Source organism: Rousettus aegyptiacus, unplaced genomic scaffold (genome assembly GCF_014176215.1).
Source record: "Rousettus aegyptiacus isolate mRouAeg1 unplaced genomic scaffold, mRouAeg1.p scaffold_m13_p_2, whole genome shotgun sequence".
NCBI lineage: Eukaryota > Metazoa > Chordata > Mammalia > Chiroptera > Pteropodidae > Rousettus > Rousettus aegyptiacus.
The window spans coordinates 34,831,912-34,846,631 of record NW_023416295.1 but is presented as its reverse complement, the minus strand read 5'-3'; the positions used below and the strand labels follow the sequence as shown (position 1 = coordinate 34,846,631).

At 38.5% G+C, this 14,720-nt stretch overlaps 1 pseudogene; it reads left to right on the top strand.

Moving 5' to 3' along the window:
• Positions 1-12,465: 12,465 nt before the first annotated feature.
• Positions 12,466-12,584, top strand: LOC118614391 (annotated as a pseudogene).
• Positions 12,585-14,720: the final 2,136 nt, after the last annotated feature.

The following is a 14,720-nucleotide window of genomic DNA, read 5'->3' as shown; positions in this document are numbered from 1 at the left end:
TTAGAGGAGAGCCCAGGTGATTTTAAAGCTTCCAAGTGATGTTAACGTGTTTGGTTTGAGACCATAGCTCTCAAAAGTTAAAGTGAACAGGAAGCTCAGGGTAAGGCACAATTTCTCTTTTCATGGTAAATTGTTGAAAAATGCCACCTGTAGACTATTTTTAAAGTGATTGTAATTTTCTAGAAACTACCAGAGAACATAGAGGAAGGAACATGGGCTTTGGAGAAATATAGGCCTTACTGTGAACATTAGCTTTGACTCTCTCTTGCGAAGTGCCGAGTGGCCATTGTTGGCAAGTTACTTAGCATCCTGTCAAGTATGACTGTGAAAGAAGTAAAAGGTGTTCTTGAAAAGAGGATTCTGTCTTGATAAAAATAGAGTGAATACTGCCTCTGGTGGCTTTGGGGCGGGGGTGGGGGGGGGGCGGTGGGGCGGGGTACGTCTGCGCACAATGCATTCAAAAGGTCCCTTGGGAAATCTCCGTTTTCCTAGTCAGCTTGACCATAAAGCCCATCTCATTGCCACACCTTCCACAAGTCACCGGGGGCCTTTCTCTTACAGATACTCAGGGTGATTCCTTTATTGCCAGACCACATGGTATCGTTGAGAGGTGACCAGGAGAGGAGGGTTCCCTTTTAGCCAGAGATGCCAGGGTAGGGTATGTATGCTTAGGTGGGAGGGAGATGGGCAGGATATCTTTAATGTCTTAGATTAGACTTAAAATATATTTTACAATAGAGACAATGGATGATAATTTTGTTTTTTGGTTATTCAGTTAAAGCCTATTCATAATTTTGCCAGAAGTATACTATATTTTATATACAAGTAACACTATGTTTCAGTAACCTTTCGAGTCCAAAAACACAGGAATTAGTGTGGATGCATACCATCATTTATAACATTGTTTCTTTGAGAATTATGAGGTCACTACTTGGGACTCCAAGAAATAGCTTTTCTCCCGTCTAACTCAGCTTAACAAATACAGTGCCCACTGGTCATCTGGTAAAGAGGGAATGAAGCAGCTCAGAGAATACTGTTTGCTCTCTGGAGTTTAGCAGAACTCTTTTAAGTACTGATTGTAAGATCACAGTATACTTGAGGTCAGGGGTCATTCTTTCCTTCATTTGTGTCCTCCTTCCTCTCAAGCAAGCGATCCTATAATATTAGCATATAGGGGGCATTACCATATCCATAGATTAGATTTAAATCAGTAATGACCTCACTTTCAATGGAAAACAGGACACTGGCAGTCCATACCATGCAGTGACAAAACATTCCTGAAATATTCACCTGTTTCCTGGAGTCAGGTGCCTTTTAGTGACTAGATTTTAGGAGGTTAAGTGGCTGTTACAGTAAAATATGGTAGAAATTTTTATTATAAGGGCTGTGGAAGGGGTAATGATTGCACTGGAAAGCTAACAGAAAGAAAATGATAAACTTAAGAGGTTTGCATCTTTAGCCCAGGGCACTGCTAGAAAATCAGAAAGCTTCCCGGACTATCTTAAAAAAAAAGTCTTATTTCTTATACTAATGAAGCTGAGATACCCAGAAAACAAACCCAGGTTTGATTCTGCAGCTTTATGCATTACAATGCAGTATTTCTAGGAATTGATTAGGAAAATGGGATCCTGAGAAAGCAAATACTTGGATAGGTTCTAACGAATCCAGCTACCTTGAGTCCCCAAATCCCACTGAGCCTAAGATTGTCAATAGAAGCAATCCTTTCTCTTCTGTCTGATAATCGTAGTCTTGCTTTGCTAGATAACCTGTTTTAATATTACCTAAGGTAGTCGATTTGTCAGAAGATAATGAATCTCCTCAAGGTCAATGCCCACTACTTCTCATTGCTTCCAGACCCAGGCCTATTCCATAACTAGATTCAAATCCTGGAAGACCTTAGAGAAGAAGGGAAAAAGAGAAAAACTGGAAAATACCTATGATGATTACGGCCCTTATTTCTACACATTTTATGGGTCATAGTGGCATTGGCAAATCCCTTCTTCCACTACCTTTCCCCTGGTCCCTGTGTGCTCAGCTCAGTCTTTAGATAATTGAATCAATGTAGATCTCTACTTCTATCTCTCTGCCAGTCAAAGTGGTCAGTCAGGTTTTAACACATACGGCAGTCTGCACAATGTCCCTATTGGTCGTGAAACCAATAAACCTCTATAACCTTTCCAGTCTGAATGGGACAAATTTATAGCTTGTTCTCACTACTTACAGCCCTCCTCTTCCTTCTCCAGGGCTTCCAGCAAAATTTTTTTCTATAAAAAGTAAGAGGAATTCTTAAAACCTCAGATAGCTTGTTTTCCCCCATCAAAAAGTTCCACAAGCAAAGAAATAGAAAATAATCTGGCTACTTGTTTGAATAGTTAGAGAGGGAAAAAAACTACAAAGGGATTGATCAAAATAATATCTCAAAAACTATCCTGCACATAATTCTTTATATTTTCAAAGCGCTTTCAAATACTTAGTTGATCCACATTGAAAAACTGTGAAGTAAATATAGCTAATATGATGCCCACTGTAAAGATGACACAACTGAAATGTGGAAGGAATAAAGTGGCTTTGCCAAAAGTTCCATAACTACCTAACAATATGAGCAGGAACTAGTATTTTGCTTTCTAGTACAGTGACTGGAGAATGAATGCACAAACCCCAGCGTCATGATATATCTGGGGAACTCTGGCTATGGAGTAGAGAAAGAGAGATATTGACTGATGGAAGAAAGATGAAGTAAAGGGCATTTGGGAATGAATTAGAATCAGAGTCATGCTTTCCAGAAAATCCCGGTGTAAGAACCATTGCCATCTGTGTTATTTCCTTTTTGTCCTTCTTAGTACAATAGGAAGAATTTTTCAGAGCTGAAGAATGAGGAAGAACATGAAAAGCCTAATCAAGCCTAAAGACATATTTCCAAAAGGTCGAAATCACAGAGATGGGAATCATAAGTAACCCAGTGAAGGACAGAACAACTTAATATTCCAAAAATTACTTCGAATCTGATATGAAGTTGTTGAAACTCATAAAGGCCAAAGAAGAAAAAACGTGTCATGTTAGTATCGATTAGAAATTTCTCTTTACAGCAAAATTGAATCTGAGTTAACTAAATCAAGTGAATAGTTTATTTTAAAATCAGTGTAAGTTCCCTTGTTTTGGGTGTTATAGATACTTTTATTTGTTATGACAGAAAACTCCACCTGTATAAACAGGCCCAAGAACTGGGCAGATGTCTTTATTTCCTGGTAATCCCAGCTCTGTGACCTAAAGCAAGTCATTTAACCTCTCCTAGCCAAAGGCCTATTTCTTCAATTACGAAATAAAGAAATGATGCTAAAAGTTCTCTAAGCCCTCTTCCAATTTTTAAATTCAACTATTCTATGAAAATTTTATTTATCCTTATACAAGCCTTGATTTAGGCTGAGTTTAAAAATAAAAAAGATAGGCTCCAGCAGGGGTCACTGTAGTCATGTCGAGCTCTAAGTCTTTTATGTTGCAGTTCACTGCGCACACCACATATGCCCTTTGTCTTGATTTTCAGCTTTGAGACCACAGAGATCCTCTCTGTATCCAGATGTTATTTAAATTGATCTTCATGTGTACTCAGAAAGCCCATTACAAGTGTTTGCTTCTTCTTTGTTTCTTCTCTTTATTTTTCCTTTTACCAGAGATCATTTACCTTTATTGACCCGGAGGTCCTTCAGAATTTATTTTAATTAGCTATGTTTGATTTTTCACCTCTTAGAATTGTGATGAATACAAAATAGTGTTACTTCTTTAAATATATGAGATTATATTAAAAGAAGACACAGAATTCAATTCTATCCTGAAAGATTTTTTTTCATTCTATGAACACCTAAAAAACGTGTTCACCTCTTGTAGAACCCATCTATTCATGAGAATTCTAGAATCTTATTAATTGCTCATATTCACACACACACACCCCCAATAGTTATTTTTCTGCATACATGAAATCATAAAAGGAGTAGTTCATATACCCAAGACTAGGTAAGGATTTCAGTGACAGTAGTAATTTCAAGTATCTTGTCTATTGTCAAATTACATCATGTTTTTGCTCTGAAAATAAAGTGAGTGTACATGTAACTAAAGAGCTGGGAGTCACCATGTCCATGATACTGAAAGGCATCCCACAAAAGTCAGTGTCACTCCCAAAAAGTCATATGAGTCCTCTCAGTCCTAAATTTTAGGATTAAGATAAGTCCTAAGTCTCAAATTCTAAATCTTAGGGCTCTTTAAAACTGTGATTCAATTTAGAACTACTATAAAGGGGTCCAGTCTGTCCTGAAGCCTCTCAACAAACTCCATGTGTTTACATAGAACCTGACAATGGTTCCATTTTGCCAAGAACCAAAGAAAGTTAACTTCTCATACCATGAAGAGCAATGTCTCTAATCCTTTGGCCTGATGCATATGCACCCCTATCATGACAATACTTAGCTCACAGCAGTTCTTAGCAGGTGTATGGTGGACACATTTTATTCTTCCTTTTCTCTCCTTATACATACTTGCCTGCCCCTTTGAGAGAGATCAATATTGCCGCTCTCAATGGCAGCACTAGCTGCTGCTACTGCCATTTCCAATATTACTATTTTAAAGTCTCAATCTAGGCAAATAATTAGGAAAGCCTTCCAGTCTCTTCCCACAGTGAATCAGGGTGACAGTATAGCAAAAGTGATGATATGCGATGTCTGAGGCAAGGTCATAGAAAGCATTACTGCTCTTGCCTTGGCCTCTTGGATCACTCACTGTGGAGGAAGCCATCTGCTATGCCTCCAGCAGAGCTGCGGAGAGGAACTGAGACCTTCTGACAATAGCCAGCACTAACTTGCCAGCCACATTAGTGAGCCACCATGGAAGCAGATTCTTCCCAAGTGTATATAGAGTCTCCTCTCCTTTCCAGACTTATGCAGAGTAACCGTCTTTTTTCTACTTGTATGTAGCCTCAACCACCCACCTCAGTTCTGATTATATACAACTGTACTCATTCACCTGCCTGGAATGAGTTCCAGCCTGGGTCAGGTATGCGCCTCTGTCCAGTTATTTGTGGCTGGAATTGGAGGTACATAGTACAGACAAGGCTGTGATACAAAGGAAGAAGGCAGTTCCCAGGGAAAGGTGTGTGAGCTGAATAAGTCCTCCAGATGGAATCTACCGGTATTCATCCTGCTTCTCCCCTAGTACTAGTACTTCTCTTAGCATAGTATTCAGCACATTATAATCTAATTGCCTGCTTATTTTTAGATATCCACTCTATTCTATAGGCTCCTCAAATGCAGGGACCCTGGCCTATTACATATGTATCCACAGAATCTAGTATAGTACCTGACACATAGTATGTAGTAAAAAAAAAAAAAAAAAAAAAAAAGTGCAATAAATGAATAGTCCAAAAATTATTACCAGAATTTTTAGTTTGACATCTTACATATGAGTTTATTTCAGAAAGTCTGTTCTCATGGGAATCCTAACACCATGAGATTTTAATAACAATTCAAAGGAATTTATTCAAGCTATACTGAAAAACGTTACAGCTGACCAACTTTTAAAGGTAAGAAACTGTTTCCTGTTTCTTAAAGTAAAAGATAATTTATTTTTGTCAAATTAGTAGAGTTTATCTTCTTTTATTTAAAAAAATTATATGCAGCTCCAGTGGAACTATTTTAAGGACTAAAAAGGTCATAATTTACATTAGTGATTACAAAAGCCTAATCAATGATGAAAATTACATCTCTTAAATTTCTAGAGGCCAAACTTTGGATCTAAAGTTTATGCCAGAGTATCCTCATGATCCCTTTCCATGAAATTTCATGATTCCAATAATAAACACAAAATAAATATAAATAAATTCTGTAAATTTGTTTTCATAATTTATTCTGGATCTTATGAGATAAATTTGTAAATACAAATATAAATATGCTTATAATTCAGGTTTCTAAAATGGTTTTTAATGCTTGACAGAATGTGTTACAAAGTAATGAATATTCATCGAGGAAAATTTATAAAATATAGAAAGCATAAATATAAAACTAAAAATAGCTCTTAATCCCTTAATTTAGGAATAATCACTATAATATAAATTACCATAAATAAAAATTAACTGACTACAATATGAATATTTTCCTAAGTCACCAAATATGTTTACACATTATTGTTTAGTGATTATATAGTATCATGTCATATTACTATTCGACAATTTATTTCATGAATATTCTATTGTAGGACATATAGATTCTTTCAAATTTCTGTTATAATAACATTTCAAAACATATCCTTGATGGCAAATATGTATATATTTTTTAAAAGACATATTTTCAATAAATATGTTTTAAAGAATTGGGATCGTTTTTTTAAATTATCCTTCAGAAAGATGTATTGATTTAGAAGTCTAGCAGGAGTATTCAAAAATGCCTGTTTCCCCCAATCCTCGACAAACCAGTGTAATAGCCTTTTAAGAAATCTTTATCCATTTGATCTGCAAAAAATATTATCACTTTGGGGATAGTTCTGTACCTAATCAGAGGAGAGGACTGGTAATTAAAACCAGAGTTATATTTTCTAAATCTAACTTCCGTGAATGGAATTTCACTTATATTGAGCTTATTACTACAAACAGAAGAAAAGGAAGGTACTAGAAATGCTCTGTTATTGGTTTACCATTTTTAGGAGCATAACAATGTCTCTACAAAGACGATACTCTTCTGGACCACACATCTTCAGAAACCACACACTGTAAGTAGAAAGCATATACACAGTAGAGATGTGTGTATCAGCGCAGTAGATGAATGTTTAGAGTTTTTTTTTTTTAAAAGCCATTTAAATACTAAACTAAAATAGTAATAATACATGTGGCAAGAATCAGAAAATAAATATTTTTGAATGCCTTATACCATAGTAGGGGAAAACAGAGTTTTGTTTAAGGTTATAGAAGTAAAAATTTGTACTCTTTGTCCCCCAAGTTTTTAAATTATTGTCTGTAATAGGATAATGTTTTGTTTTCATGTCTTTCTTCATCCATAATTTCACTTCATTTTTGGGTCATTTTCATTTATGTGATCTCTTCATTTTTATTGTCTTTAGGGAATAAGTTTCCTATAATTTCAAGGTTAAATATGGCCCTGCATATAAATTGTTAAAATGTTGTTCATAGGTCGCAAAAACAGCTGTCAGTTTTCATTTTGGGAATCCTCTGGCTTTGTAGCCTGACCATGAGAACCTACAGAAGAAGGTGGGGAAAAGGTTAGAGGTAGTCAGAAAGGAAAGCAACCTACTCACACAAGCAGCTCCAAACCGAACCAGGGAGGGCCTACCCTCTGTTTTCTCTCCGCACCTCATGACTGAGCACTCAGTGCAGCCACTAAAGCAGCATCTCTCTTGATTCGAAGGACTAGGTCCTTGCTTTCTGTAAAGCCCCGATGCTCCTGCCAAGAGCTTCCATCTTCTCTCAGCCATGAAGAAGGTGAGCTCCTATATTGCTTTAGTTTGACCTCAGACACTTTCGAAAAGGTTTGGTGAATGTGGATCTTCGGCTGGAAAGTAAGATGAATGGGTGTTACAGTTAGAAGGTATATATGCATCTGTAGGGATTTTCCCGGCCATCATTTTCAGGGATATATTTCTAAAGGGGAATACATGTGCTGTTCAAGGTGTTAATAGCAATAGATAGCATTCCCCTAGTGCTTTTATGTGCCAGAAGTTTGACATATTATTTCCACTCTTTTCAGCAATCCCGTGAGGCTGTTATTATTACTGATGTTTTATAGATAAGAAAACGGAGCTTCTGAAGAGTTAAATCATTGGCTAAAAGTCACAGAGCTGTGAAATGCCAGAATCATGATTTAAACATAGGCCTGTCAGACTAACAAATCCCCCACTCTTTCCATGTAGCTTAAGATTTGTTTAAACGAGGTCAGGGGAATGGGTTCCTAAGTTAGCAAGTGTTTGTTCTTACGTTTCTGGCTGTATGTGCAGGGTAACTTTATTTTGTTCTCCAGCAATCAAAGGATTGATTACAGGATTTTTTCTTGCTAGCAATGTCTATTGAGCTGAATCACAAACATTGCCTTGTCTTCTGTCACTATTCATAATTTATTCATAGATCATTGATTCCTAGTTAGCATTATATCTGAGATATGTATTTTGAATGATCCTTTCAAGGCTTTTAGGAGGGTGCTAAAGGAGAGATGGGGACAGATGTTTTATAGATAGCTTTAAGTAGCAAACAAATCGTTATTTGCACATGAGTCATTCAGATTCTGCTGGTCCAAAAAAAAAAGAAAAAAAATTACATTCAAAAGAAGTGAGGAGTAAGTTGAAAGAGTGACTAGAATAATAATCAATTAGAAGCACTAAATATAATTCCTATGAATCACAGAAATTAAAAATAATTTTTAATAATAGAAGCAAATAGGATGGCAATTCCAGAGTTCAGAGGAACAGGTGTATATAACATTATCTTGTGTTATGTCATATTAAAAGGTATTTATTATAGGAATTTGACCTTAGATAATTGGAGGAGCTGGTTAAGCAGGCTCTGCCAGGCTGTTGTCCTCACATCTGATGTCCAGCTCGAAGTCCACAAGACAGGCAGTTGGCAGGAAAGATGGATATAATGTAGGAGGGAGCAAGAACCAGCTAGAACCCACAGTTTGAGATGGAGCCCACAGGATGAACTGTGTAAGCCACATCGGTTCTTGTAGACGTTGACCTTGGTGGTGTGGTGGTCTGCAGACACTGGGTCTTTCTTCGTATATCTAAACACCAACACCTGGCTCAGGAGTCAGAGAAGCAGCAGGAGAATCTAGTGGAAGGTGAAGCGGTTTCGGCAGTGGCTGCTACCCCACACAGTGAGGAGAGCCAACAGAGAAGTGGCAGCATGCTTGAGCCGCAAAACAGCGACCGCTTCACTTCCGCCCTTCTCCTCTCCCCCAGGACGCTCTCTTGTGGCCCACCCTAAAATACAGGAAAGGAAAAACCAAGAAATTTAGTTCGTCTAGCCAGGTTGACACATTACAAAGTTACAACACTAAGTGAAAAGAACATTATATAGCACTGGGGGCGGGGACAAAGTATTATTGGCCAGAATAAAATGAACTCTTCATGAGGCCAGTTAAGGTGTCTTCCAACTAACACAGCACACAGCCATTCTCCTCAGGGGTCTGCTGACTCCCTGCACTTTTTCTAGGTGTGAAGCTCAGATCATGTAGCCTTATTTCAAGAAGGTTGCTGCCTGCCTGTATGTTGGTCCAGTGGGCAAGGTACTGGGCTTTTTTCTCTGCTAGTCTTGCTGTGCTAAAATCAGAGTGTCGGCAGGTCTGTGTTCCCTCTGAGGGCTCTAGGGAAGAATCCATTTCTTTGCCTATTCTAGCTTCTAAAGATGGCTTAGTTCATGTCCATCTTCCATCTTCAAAGGCCAGTCAAGTCTTTTCGTGTTGTATGCTTCTGACATATTCTTCTGCCTCACTCTTCCACATTCAGAGACTTTTGTAATTACATTAAATCTCCTTTTTTAAGGTCAGCTGATGGATAGCCATAATTCCATCTGCAATCTTAATTCCTCCTGACCACATAACATTTACAGGGGTTAGGACGTGGATGTCTTTGGAGGCCATTGTTCAGTCTTCCACACCTTGGTATTCTTTTCACGGCCTAGGCCTAGGCTACTCTTAGAACTTAGGAGTAGAATTTTAGGCCCTTTGCTTTTCACTTTGCCACAATCTTTACCCCAAGCCAATGAGCACAAACTCTTAATTGGGGCAAACACAAAAGGGGAGAAAGAAATACCATGAAAAATATAAGTTAACATTCAAAAATAATTTCCTGTCACCCAAACAGCGTTCCTTGTTTATGAGCACCAGCTGTATGGCCATTCTTATCTCTTGACAAGACCTTACTGGGCAACAGTCCCAGTTCTCACAGTCCAGTGGAATGGCTGGATCCCTGTTACCCAAGGGGTAGATTTATTCATTGTCCCCAAATGCATTTTCCTGGGCACCTGTTTCTCCACCCAGAACAAAATCTTGCTCTTTTTTAAGACCCACCACCCAGCTCTTCCTTTTCATTGCTCTTCTAACAACTGGCAGCTGCCCTCTCGCTTCACTGAAGGCTATAGCAAGGCACCTTATTCAGTTTTCCTTTCTGCCACAACTCTGGCAGTCATCAAGAATGCCATTCCATCAACACTTTATTTTTTTATTATCTTCTCCTTCATTTATCTCGGCTGTTATGGAGAGACATTTATTACTTACCAAATAGACCTATCTTCTCCTTCAAATTTCCCAGCCCCTTTGCAAATAGATAGGGCCACATGACTACTTCTGGGCAAAGGATTACACGTTGAAATAACACATTTTGCCTCCAGACCAAAGAATTTAAGAACGCGGTACAATCTTCTCATTCCCTGCCTTATAAACCTGGAAGCTTTGTGTTGAAATGCCAGCATTTCCAAATAAAACAGCATTAATAATAAATTTGAGATTGGAGTGCATCTTTTAATGCAGAATAGCTTCTATTATCCTGACTAATATACTAATATAACTGCCATTCCCAGAGTCAAACTCTGGAACTCATCCCTGGAAAATGTTCCACCTTGGAAACCACTTGTAAAAACTTCACATTCTTAGTTTATTTAGACTCTGATCTTTTTGGCTTGTTCACTTAGATCTATGACTACTTCACTTGCAACTTTCAGTTTATGAACCATTTATCTTAGTCTGTTACAGCTGCTGTAACAAAATTCCGCCAGGCTGGGTAGTTATAAACAACAGAAATTTATTTCTTACAGTTCTGGAAGCTAGAAGTCTGAGATCGGGGTGCTGGCACAGTTGGGTGAGAGCCCTCTTCCAGGTTCATAGCCAGCACCCTCTCGCCATATCCTTACATGGTGGAAGGAGCTAGGGATCTCTCTGGAGCCTCTTTATAAGGGTGCTAATTCCATTCATGAGAACTCCACCCTCACGACTTAAGCACATCCTAAAGGCCTTACCTCCTAATGCCATCATCTTTGGGGGTTAGGATTTCGAAGTCTGAATTTTAGTGGGACACAAACATTCGGACCCTAGCACCATTCTACCCTCTTCCTATCATCTCCTTCCTGTTTTTAGTTTCCTCCCTTATTCTGTCTGTTTACCATCAGCTGTCATCTTAGCTATTTTCCGGTCAATAATCTAACTTACCTTGTCTCACTATCTTTTTGTAGCACTTGTATGTCAAAGCCCCAAGCCTGGCAAAGCCCAACCTGAATGAATCCAGCTACCCACCTTCTCTGTGTTTGTACCCAGGCTGAAGAACACTAGTGAGAAAAAAAATATGAACTGGCGGATTTCTGAACTGTCACCATTGCCTGGAAAGTCCGTGTGTCTTTATAGTCAATTCAGTCTTAACCTCTCATCTCCTCAAGCCTCAATCCTCCTGCCTACCCTATTACATGGGGCAGATAAACTCACTTCCTACTTTACAAAGAAAATAATGCACTGTCAGATAAGAACTACCACGACCTTTCAAAAATCAGCTTTACAAACCTATCTGCACCTGCACCCATCCTGTCCTCCTTCCCTCTTGTCGCAACAGTGTCACCCCTGTGAAAGGCCAGTCCTGCCTCTGCCCTTAATCCCCATCCTCTTCCAGCTTCTCCGAAACTTCATGTTGGCAGTTGTCCTTCCTCTCTATAGTAACTTCAGTCTTTCTCTTTGGTGTCTTTACCATTAGCAAATAAATAATCTCAATCCACTCCTTCTTAAGGGAGTAAAAAATCATCCTTAATATAATACTTCCCTCCAGCTGTTCTTCTCTTGGCGCTTCTTTACTTCTGCCCTTAAGTGATGGACTTCCTCAAGGTGCATCACAAACCGTCTTCTCTTTCCACTCTATCCTCTCTCTTCAGGAAATCTCATCTAGACCCCAAAATTCCATTTTCTTTTTATTTCCAGCTCAGACCTCCTCTCTTAAGTTCATTCACTTTTATCTGTCCTCTCTCTCTGATTCAAGCCACCACCATCACCTCCACTGGACTACTGCACACTTTCCTTCACATCTACTCTTAATGCACTCCAATCCATTCACCATTCTGCATTGTAAAAATGCCAACTTATCTTAAAATCTTTCAATAGCTGTTCATTTGCTCTGAAGAAAAACCCAGATTGTTAACATGATTTGCACAACTTTGTCACACTCTTCAACCTCATCTCATGCCCCTCTTACTTCCCTTTTACCCTTCAGTCCTATAACACTTATCACATTATAGGTGCTCCATAAATATTTTTTGAGTGAATGAATACATTTTTAAAACAGTTTCTCAAATTTTCTGTGTTATAACATGAGCTGTTACAAAAGAATTCTGTACTCTTCTTTTCTAAACACAGAATAAAATATGACTAAAACTTATTTAAGTATGTAGCTGAGCTTGAAACCAAGAGAGTCTACGAAGTATCGGAATTAAAGACAGGAGTCTTTGTTTATGGCCATGTCACCCTGAACACGCCCGATCCCATCTGATCTCGGAAGCTAAGCAGGGTCGGGCCTGGTTAGTACTTGCATGGGAGACCACCTAGGAAGAATAGGTGCTGGAGGTGTAAAAAATAAAAAAATAAGGGACTGTAAGCTGACAAGGTCCTTCCAATCTGTGAGGTCAACCAAGGGTTGCCTTGCCTAAAAAAAAAAATAAAGAAAAATAAAGAATTAAATCAGGACTCCAAGTCAGAGTGCTAAGCAGACTCCAGTGCTCAAACAGTGTGTAATATTGTTGCAACCACATATAGGTCTTAAAAGCTGGAATTGATGCCAACAACTGCCCTGGAAAGAAGGTCCAGGCTCCCAGGCTCCAGGCCCTGGGAGGAAAGCTTGAACAGAGCTCTTTAGATAAATCTGAGCATCACAAAGGGATCTGTTGACTTTGAAATGAAAACTAAGGGAACTCTGCCCATTTGCCCAGATAAAAACAAGAAGGTTTATAGTATTCCGGGATCATAAATGAGAAAACATCACCTGCAGGAAATAAAAAACCTAGGTCTGTGCCATACACAGATGGAAAGTCTAAAATCACATTGCTGTGTGGAGGAACCTGACGCTAAGCAAGAGACCTAAAAAGGAATCCGATTCTTTTGCTGAAGTGGAGACTAAAGAATAGCACCCTGTAGACTACTTCCCCACTGGGAACTCTATTTGATGACTAGCTCATAGTCAAGAATTATAAATCACACCATAAAACAAACAATTACTCATGAGAATTAGCCTATGAAAGACATCAGAGCCAAGAGTTGAAAGTGTAGAGCAACCTGAATGAAAAGTATGTTTACAAAGTATATTGACAAAGTACATTTAAAATGGTTAAAGGAGTGAAGGAATAAACCATGAGGAAGAAAGCAACAATAAGAAAAAAGACCATAAGGTTTAAAAAAAAAAAATCTATTAGAAGTTAGAAATCAAATGCAATCTTTTCCATCCCAGGGCCTTAGTAAATGTTCCTCCCTCTGCCTGGATACTCATGCCTCACTTGTTTACTTTCAAACTCTTACTTCCCTTTGCATTCTCAGCTTAAATGTAATTTCCTAAGGGTCCCCTTTTCTGACCTCAGAGAAGACATTGGTTTCCTCTCTAATAAACTCTCGTGGCTCCTTTACCTCTCTTTTCAGCAAAACTCATCACAATTATAATTTTTCTTTCAACGTTTGTCATTTCTGTATGACTTTGAACTCTATGATGACAGGTACCACTTCTGCCTTGTTTTCTACCCTTCGCCAGTGCCTACCACAGTGTCTGGCCCTTGGATTATCGACAGGGCAACTGGGCATCCTAGGGTCATCCCAGTTTACACCTGCTGCCTGAAATGATTATTAATAATTTCTTTGCTCCTTCACCCTGTTTGTGTACTAAGTTATATGAATACTCGAATTATTGGCTGATTGATTTATCAAACCAAAATGCCTAATTCATTGTCTCCCCCTTTTCTTGCCCTTAAAATTACATTGAGACCTCTGGTTTCCCTGACCTGTCTTTTCTTCTAATCTTCAAACTCTCTGACCTCTTTTAGCTTTCCTTTTTGCCTAGCTAATTTAGACTAAGTTCTTTCTTGAAAAGTACCCTAAATCTCTCAACTCCTTTTTTTTCCCTGCCCTTCAGTGTTGCAAATTTCTACGTCTCTAGCAAATCTGCTTGATTTCTTTGCATCTTTACCTGGATTGATATTTTGGTGTTTTTTTTTCCTGGCAGCAGAGTGAGTTCATGCCCCTGCAAATTCATTGTTTCCATTCTCGGCTGGGTCCCCAGATCTTCCTAGTAATGTTCCCATGCTGCTCCTGCCTCTACAGTCCTGGAATACTGCACTCATGCCTCTGCCCTGGCATCGTTATACTGTTTTGGGGTTTTTAAATCTGTTTATTTCACTGAACAGAATCACTTGGCAATGTGATTCATCTCTCTTCCTCTAGCACCTAGAAGATTTCCTGGCATAGTAAGTGCCAGAAATAAGTGCTTGGTCAATGAATGAATGAGAACTGAATGAATGACAGAGAACCGATGCAAGATGCAGCAAGAAGGAGCAATGAAACCTAACTGCAATATTAAAGTGTGACAAGATTAGTACCTAATTTATAAGCTTTTAAAATAATGGCAAAGAGTCAAGTGTACATGTTTCTTTTTATCAGGTATATAATATGAGCCATCATAACAAAGATATAGACACATAATACTAGAATTTAATTGTAATTTTA